This window comes from Capricornis sumatraensis, chromosome 5 (genome assembly GCF_032405125.1).
Source record: "Capricornis sumatraensis isolate serow.1 chromosome 5, serow.2, whole genome shotgun sequence".
NCBI classification, from domain to species: domain Eukaryota; kingdom Metazoa; phylum Chordata; class Mammalia; order Artiodactyla; family Bovidae; genus Capricornis; species Capricornis sumatraensis.
In genome coordinates this window covers 110,459,915-110,469,199 of record NC_091073.1, presented here as the reverse complement: position 1 = coordinate 110,469,199, position 9,285 = coordinate 110,459,915, and positions in this window count along the sequence as shown.

The following is a 9,285-nucleotide window of genomic DNA, read 5'->3' as shown; positions in this document are numbered from 1 at the left end:
GTTTCAATGCTATTCTTTCAAATCATCCCACCCTCACCTTCTCCCACAGAGTCTAAAAGTCTGTTCTTTATATCTGTGTCTCTTTTGCTGTCTCGCATATAGGGTTGCCATTACCATCTTTCTAAATTCCATATATATGCATTAATATACTATATAAGTCAGAAAGAAAAACACCAAAAATGTTTTCTACCATGACTTGGTGACCTCTTAAGGAAGAGAGGTGGTAGTGATGGTGAGCAATGCTTCTAGAACATTGTATGTATGAGAGACAGAGTATAAGCTGTCTAGACAGACTTCAACGAATTATGGGATGAATTATCCAAATAAGCATTATGAAAGAAGTTGGGGTACAGGAATAATGTGTTAGAAGTTTAGGGAAATTAAAAAAAATGAGAGAAATGTTATCTATGTCTATTGGCATGATAAATTGACCAATCTCTTACTTATATGTAGATTACAATTATAATTCTTTTTCTTGAGTTAAAGTATTATGTGTGCGTATAAATTTGAATAGGAAACTGGAGAGTCAAGGAAGAGATCTGATAGTGAGGCCATGGCCACTTAAGGCCATGAAATGTGTCGAGTGAACAAATAATATGGCTATGTTTCATGTATGGACTGAGTGGTCAGATAAATGAAAGTGAAAGTCACTCAGTAGTGTCCGACTCTGCGACCCCGTGGACTGTAGTCCATGGAATTCTCCAGGACAGAATACTGTGTGGGTAGCAGTTCCTTGCTTCCCAACCCAGGGATCAAACCCTGGTTTTCCACATTGCAGGTGGATTCTTTACCAGCTGAGCCCCAAGGGAAGCCCAAGATTACTAGAGTGGGTGCCTGATCCCTTCTCCAGCAGACCTTCCTGGCCCAGGAATCAAATGGGGTCTCTTGCGGATTCTTTGCAGGTGTATTCCTTACCAACTGAGCTGTGAGGGAAGCCCCAGATAAATGGAATACCCATCTATTGAAAAACATTGATGATTTTGCTTTTTAGTATTGTAAACATTTTCTCAATTTGTTGTTGTTCAGTCGCTAAGTCATGTATGACTCTTTGCAACCCCATGAACTCCAGGGGTTCTCAAGTAGGGGATATTAAAATGACCTGCTTTATAATTTTTAGTGTCAAGTGAGGGATTTTCATAATTTTTACCATTTCAAAGGGAGTCTCATAACATAAGGGCTGCATCTGCCTTTCCCAAGTCAGCCGCGTTAGCCCAGGTTGTGTATAACCTGCAGACCGATAACAGGCACAGAGCATACACCCTTTCTGTGTGCAAAAAATGTGTTGTATTCTTTACACAGATGTGTGACTATGTGGTGCATGAGGAACACATTATGGAATAAATGACAAAGAAAGGCAAGTGGGCTGAGTCTCAATTGTTTAACTAGAACCCGAATGCTGTTAATAATAGTGACCAGAGATAATTTAAGATGTGTTTGGCTTGAAATAGTTTCTGCTTGATTATAGGCATCTTCATTATTGTTCTTGTTTAAGCTCAACATTCAGAAAATGAAGATCATGGCATCTGGTCCCATCCCTTCATGGGAAATAGACGGGGAAACAGTGGAAACAGTGGCAGACTTTATTTTGGGGGGCTCCAAAATCACTGTAGATGGTGACTGCAGCCATGAAATTAAAAGACATTTCTTACTCCTTGGAAGGAAAGTTATGACCAACCTAGATGGCATATTCAAAAGCAGAGACATTACTTTGCCAGCCAAGGTCCGTTTAGTCAAGGCTATGGTTTTCCAGTGGTCATGTATGGATGTGAGAGTTGGACTGTGAAGAAAGTTGAGCGCCGAAGAATTGATGCTTTTGAACTGTGGTTCTGGAGAAGACTCTTGAGAGTCCGTTGGACTGCAAGGAGATCCAACCAGTCCATTCTAAAGGAGATCAGCCCTGGGTGTTCTTTGGAAGGACTGATGCTAAAGCTGAAACTCCGATATTTTGGCCACCTCATGCGAAGAGTTGACTCATTGGAAAAGACTCATGTTGGGAGGGATTGGGGGCAGGAGGAGAAGGGGACGACAGAGGATGAGATGGCTGGATGAAATCACCGACTCGATGGACATGAGTTTGAGTGAACTCCGGGAGTTGGTGATGGACAGGGAGGCCTGGCGTGCTGCGATTCATGGCGTCGCAAAGAGGTGGACCCGACTGAGCGACTGAACTGAACTGAATTGCTAAGTCAAATCCGACTCTCTGCGACTCCTTGAACTGTAGCCTGCCAGGCTCCTCTGTCCATGGGATTCTCCAGGCCAGAATACTGGAGTGGGTTGCCACGCCCTTCTCCAGGGGATGTTACCCACCCAGGGATCAAACCCTGGTCTCCTGCGCTGGCAGGCAGATTCTTTACCACCGAGGCACCTGCGGAGCCCCATATTCATATTTATCTCGTTTTGTCCAAGTTAATTAATGTTAATAAACTATTACTGTTACTGCCTACCTTCCAAATTAAGAACCTGAATATTCAGAGATCGAGTCCAAGTATCACAGGCGTGTACCTTCTCAGAAATGTGTGTACACTCCCACCTAGTGGCGGCTCTAAATAATGCAGCGGCAGTGCTGATCTCTCAGGCAATCTTCTGCAAAGTGGGGTCCAGGGATGACGTCATAGGAAAAGCGAGAACCAGAACATATGCTCTTTTTTCGGAGTAGGGAAGGGAGTGAAGAAAAGAAAGACAATTTTAGAAACGGTTTTTTGAAAACTTGATAATAAACTAGTAGTTACTTCTGACATAAATTAGATTTTCAGAAATTGAGGGAGATTTATGAGCAGAGAGACTACCTGAGAAGAACGGGTTATTTCCATGAACAGGAACACACAATTGAACGACTTGTGGCAGCTGGACTGGACGATGGTTAGGAAAGTAGAATAACTGAAAGAGATTCTGTACTGTTTTGATTCCCTCCAGATAAGCGGAAGAATTAGCGACTCATGTCGGTGAAATGGTTACAACTGTAAAACCCCGGGTGCTATGTCTGGGAAAATCAGCTTCTCAGACACGTACTTAACTGGGCTGGTTATAAACATGGGACTGTGGGGAGTAGACAGCAGACTGTTTTTACTGAGCATGTTGCCCCATGTTAAGGACGAGAAATGTGGAGTTAAACGGGTTCTGAACTACTTGCCTACACTTTCCTAAGTACTCAGAGGTCAACATGGGGTTCAAATTCAGGTCTGTAATACCAGATCCCATTCTCTCCACCACATCATGTTGCTTTTCCTTGAACCATATGCATTTTAATGTTTATTTTAAATTGTACTTCTTTGTTGAATTATCAATAAGCTCAGTTGGTATAAAGTTCAAAATGTCTAAAAGTATAAGAGCAAGTGAAAATCAAATGAAAACAAAAAGGGCAAGTGAAAGCAATCTCTTTCCTACCCCAACCTTCATTTCCTCCTCCTAAGGCATTCCTCTCTTGCCAGCCTGCTGTATACCTTTCCAGAGTATTTTATCCATGTATGTAATTAAGAAACGGTAACATCAAAATGATTGAGTCTTCAGTGTTAGAGCAAATTTTATGATTAAGGCAGAAAGTCAGGAGGTTAATTAATTTAAGCCTCAAAATCAAAACTCCCTTGCCTGCTCCAATAGACTTTAGAATTCAATCAAAATTAAGTATAGAGTATTTTAAAAATAAAATGTAATTCATCATTTCATTCACTCACTTGAATAGTTTTGATTGACAACTAATGTAAGGCTTTAAAATGATTGCTTAATTTTTCACTAAAGCTTATATACATTCTCAACACCCTCTTGCAAAGCTTCCAAATCACCCAGAGTCTGTATCCCTTCTCTTTCTTTTATTAAAAATGTTCTTATTCCCGAATCCTTTTCTTGGTTATTAGATAGACCCTTATCCAATCAAGTTGATTTTGGCTAACGACACTCTCATCAAGGAATCTGAGCCCAAAATGAAGTCTGATTTTATTTCTGGATTATATTATGAGTCAGCTAGCTGGTCATTTCTCCAACCAAATGTCTTAAAGTTTTTAAGATGCTCTAAAACTCTTTTCCCACATGTTGTTTTGCCAGTATGAGTCCAGTTTTCACATGCGAAGTGAATCAGATCCACCACACTCGGCTTTACAGTACATTTTTGCAAGATCTCCCATTTTTAGCTAAGTCACAGCTGAGCTTCACTTTCAGCTAATTAGTACTTGTTCTCAAATCGGGCAGTTCTAACCCAAGCCAGGAGATGAGATGCAATTTACTTCCCCTCTCCTCTCCTAAAATTAACTAAGCTGTAGAATGTGAGCTTCCCTTGCTTTTCCCTTTGAGCCAAGGTTTGGTTCCATCAGAAAGAATCCGACAGAACTCAGAATGTTCCAAAGCAATCTTGCCGTTCCAATTTGAGCAAGAATGGAGTGTTTCTTTTCTAAATCTCAGCTCCTTGGTTGCCAAGCAACCATTAATTTATTGTAACCAGCTAATATTTAACATAATACATGATGATTAACTAGAACAGTATGCTTTTTCATATTCCTGACTGTATACAGCTCCAGCCAGATTGGAATGAATATGGTTGGTCTTACAGAATCAAAAAACAAACCACAAAGAATACTTGAGTTTAAAAATGAACCCTGCTCATCGTTGCCTGAGCCCTGTTCTTAGAGAACACAGTGTATGTGGGGATTTTGCAATCCAATGTCCACAAAGTTGAAGGAGGCCCTGGTTCTGGAAGACCCTTGTCCCTAAAGAGGAATGACGTGGACTATGAATAAGATATAAGACTCCCTCGAGAGGCCCTGACAACACTTCCATTAACTCAGTTAGGCTGGATCTTTTAATCTATGCTCTTTTTAATGCAAGGACATTTCAAGGTGTGTGTAGCTGATTTACTAAATTAACTAAACTTAATGGAATAGGAAAAGGAAATGGCTATATTTCCCCCCAACATTTATTTCCTTCAGATCTCCCTTCCCTTCTGTGTGACATTTAGGGTAGCTTCTGCAATTTTCTAGTCACTTCACTTATAACGACAGCTTCATATTGTTCCTGAAGATCCATTATCTGGTGTTAAACCATGCGCCCCAGTCTATGTTAGAATTTCAGTGTTGCATCTCATTTAAAGTGTTTCTTCTCCCTTGGTCATGCTTGACCTGTGACTTGGAGCCTTGCAGGTGGAGATCAGGAACAGTTTGCTCATTCTCTCCTCCTTGCTGATCTACTTCCATTCTCCCTCTCTGCCCTGAGTCTTCCGATGTCAGGACAGGGAAGAAGAGGTTAGGGGGAAGGGGACTGGAGTTTTTTTTTTTTTCACTTGTTTGGAGCTGTTTGTCCTTTCCTAAGCTACTGAAGCTGAAACTCCAATACGCTGGCCATCTGATGTGAAGAACTGACTCATTGGAAAAGACCCTGATGCTGGGAAAGATTGAAGGCAGGAGAAGGGCACGACAGAGAATGACAGAGGAGGAGATGGTTGGGTGGCATCGCTGACCGGATGGACATCCAATCGGTGAGTAAGCTCCAGGAGTTGGTGATGGACAGGGAAGCCTAGTGTGCTGCAGTCCATAGGGTCACAAAGAGTTGGACATGACTGAGCAACTGAACTGAACTGAAGCTACTAATTCCCTTTGTGGGGTAGGGGTCCAAATAATATGTCTTTCTTGGGCACATTTGTGGATTTTTAAATATCCCTAAAGGACATCTGCATTTCACATTGCTTAGTGATCCTCTCTGCTTCATGTGTGGCTTGTTCAATTTTCAGCCTTTCAATGCCAGGAGCTCCTCATCCCAGGAGGTAGCCCTTTTAGACCAGGAAACTTGAAGATGGTTCATATTTTCCACAGTATCTACTTGGCCCTTTTTGCCATATCAGTGATAGGAATGAAGGCTTGCTCTCATTGCCATATTTGATGAGGCAGGAGTTTTCCCTGCTGTCTCACACTCTGAGGATAGTTGTTCATTCTTTCAGCTACAAATTGGCATTTGCCATCTTCCTCTACAAGGATTAAATCTTGTGCTGCTGCAGCTGCTGATTTTCAACAACCCCTAAAAGGAGTTCAGGGTGGAGGGCAGAAATGAAGCACTCTGCTCGCAGAAAAACTGGCAGAACAGGTCTTCAGATAGTTAGGTATTTTCAGGAGCCGATTTTACGATCTCAGTTCTTGTATCTCCTCATATCTAGAAAAGCACTAAAGTCCTTCATGGTGACAGCTGCTCCTTGTAACTAGCAAAAAGCTGCAAAAAATATCTGCTTGATTGCACAAACTCTTTGCCTTCACCAAAATCACATAGACACTGACCTTCCCCTCTTCGCCTCTTTGAAACAGTTTCTCAGAGCTATCTGAGATGCTGTCCCCCAGGCTATAGTCCTCGTTTTGCCCCCAATAATACTCAACATGCAACTCTCATGGTGCCCATTTTTTTAAGTCAGCAGTTTCTTTCTAAAACTGTCACCATGCTGTTCTAATGGCACCAGCGTGGGCCCATGAAGTTTTGCATGCAACCGGGCAGTGGGATAAATAATAGACCATGCCTGCATTTCTAATCTCCACAGTGGTTTTATCTTGGAGATTGCCTCTACTTGCCTAGGGCATGAGGGACGAGGGTGGGGGATGAACTGTAGAACTCTGTCCCTGTAAATCTCTTCCCTCTAGTATAGCCTTCTCTTTATAGCCTGGATGGATGGTGAAACGAAGGTCCATGGATTGTCATTCCATTTTTAGTAAGCCTTACAGAGTTGCATCAGGCATTTCTCCTTTAAAATTTGTGATATTTAGCCTCTCTTTGCTGCACATTGGCCTTTGAAACTCTGTGGAAATGAAATGTCCATTCAATATGTCATTATATGGACAATCAGAAAATGAGCAACGTTTCCATAAAAGAAACAAAACTACAGGATGGTATGATAGTTGCCACCTTAGAGTCCACTGATTGTACTCGATGCCTTTGGTTTACTTGGGCTTCCCAGGTGGTGCTGATGGTAATGAACCTGTCCACCAGTGCAGGAGATGTTAGAGATGTTGGTTTTATCCCTGGGTCAGGAAGATCCCCTGGAGGAGGGCATGGAAACCCGCTCCAGTATTCTTGCTAGAGAATCCCATGGACAGAAAAGCCTGGTGAGTTTCTCTGAAGTGCAATTCACTGTTATTTCCCCCATACTTTTCATTCATTTATTTACTCACAGCAAGATGGACCCATTACCCCACTGCATTCAAACTGCTCCAGCCAAGGCAGTCATTGTCTTCTGAACTGCTCTATTTCAATAATTGTGTGTGTTAGGAACTCAGAAGTAAAGTCAACCAGGGATGATAGTTGTGGATACAGGAATGTGGGAACAGCCAAAAATCTAAGGGAGAAAAGAAGGAGATAAAAAATATGAAAATTTTACAAAAGTAAGGGAAGAAAGAGGCAGAGAAGTTAAAGAAAAGGGTAGAATTTAAAAATAGCTTTCAGGATATTGAAAAATCCTTTCAGACAGGCAGGCCAGGAAAATGCAGTTACTTCTTGGAGAAAATATTCAAACATGCCATCTTCTGAGTGATTTCATATTTTCCAGAAGAGGTCAGCAAAGACAGTGATATCAGTCTTCCCCGTTCCCTAGAGGCAAAGCAGTTGGCTAGGAAGGGATGTTTACCTTTCACCCAGCATTTACACAGGTCTTTACTTTCAGGACTTGTGTCTTTCTCTGGCCCTCTTCCCAGAGTTTCACAGCTGCCTGTGCTCCTGGTGAAGGGATGGATCAGAGGTTACATGTCTCATGAAATGACAGGCCTTAAATCAAAATTTATATACTTCCCTTGTAAGTGAGTAAGTTAATGAAAAGTTCTGGCAACTTAGCCAATGCAATTAGACAAGAGGAAAAAATGCAGGTATAAAATATTAAAAAGGAGAGGACAAAGTTAACCTTAACTTCAAATAATTTGATTGGCTATCTGAAAAACTCAAGAAAAGAAACTAAAAACCAGTAAGATGACTCAGTGATATATGGCAGGATACAAAATTGATATTCAGAAATAAAATCTTTCACATAAACCAAAAGAAAAAAAAATCTAATTAGGTGACAGGATGAAGGAAAAGGACCTCATTTACAAAAGTAACAACAACAAAGAAATATAATGATTATATAAATTTTATAATTTAAGTTCAACATCTACATAAAGAAATTTGCTCAAGAGACACAAGAGGGCTTGAACAAAGGGAAGGATGAACTCAAAATGAAAAAATATCAATTCTCCATTAAAAGTTTATCCATAAGAATTATAAAGTTTCAATTAAAATGACAGCAATTTTTAAGCTAGAGATCTGATTAAAATTTGTATATGATTATATAAGGAAAAAATAGCCAAAAATGTTCAGAAAGAGAGTGATGAGGAAGAACTCCTGTAGAAGAAGAGCATGTAATTATAACTAAAACACTCAACTATGATCATTTGAAAAAAGTGGATTATTCAGTATATGGTGAGGCAACTAGGTGGCCATCTAGAAAAAAAAATAGGTTAAATCCATTCCTGCATACATTATACCAGGATGAATTTCAAATGGATCAAAGGTGTAAATATAAAAGATAAACCATAAAGTTAGCTTAAGAAATTAAAGAATGCTTATAGGAATGGACAAGCCCTTTCTAAGCGTGACATAAAACACTGAAGTTGAAAAAGAAAAGATCAACAAATCTGATTTTAAGAATTTTTAAAAATATGATTGTTGTTTTTCAGTCGCCCAATCACGTCTGACTCTGCAACCCCAGGAACTACAGCACGCCAGGCCTCCCTGTCCCTCACCATCTCCCAAAGTTTGCCCAAATTCATATCCGTTGTATCAGTGATGCATTCCAGCCATCTCATCCTCTAATGCCCTTTCTCCTTCTGCCTTCAATCTTTCCCAGCATCAAGGACCTTTCTGATATGTTGGCTGTTCACATCAGATGACCAAAATACTGGAGCTTCAGCTTCAGAATCAGTCCTTTCAGTGAGTATGCAGGGCTGATTTCCCTTAAGATTGACCAATTTGATCTCCTTGCTCTCCAAGCGACTTTAGGGCGTCTTCTCCAGCACCACAATTTGAAAGCATCAATTCTTTGGTGCTCTGCCTTTTTTACCATCCTGTTCTCACAACCATTCATGACCACTGGGAAGACCATAGCCTTGACTATACAGACCGTCATTGGCAAAGTAATGTCTCTGATTTTCAATACACTGTCTAGGTTTGTCATAGCTTTCCTGCCAAAAAGCATCTGATTTCATGGCTTCAGTCACCATCTGCAGTGGTGTTAGAACCTAAGATGAGGAAATCTGTCACTACTTCCACCATTTCCCCTTCTATTTGCCATGTAGG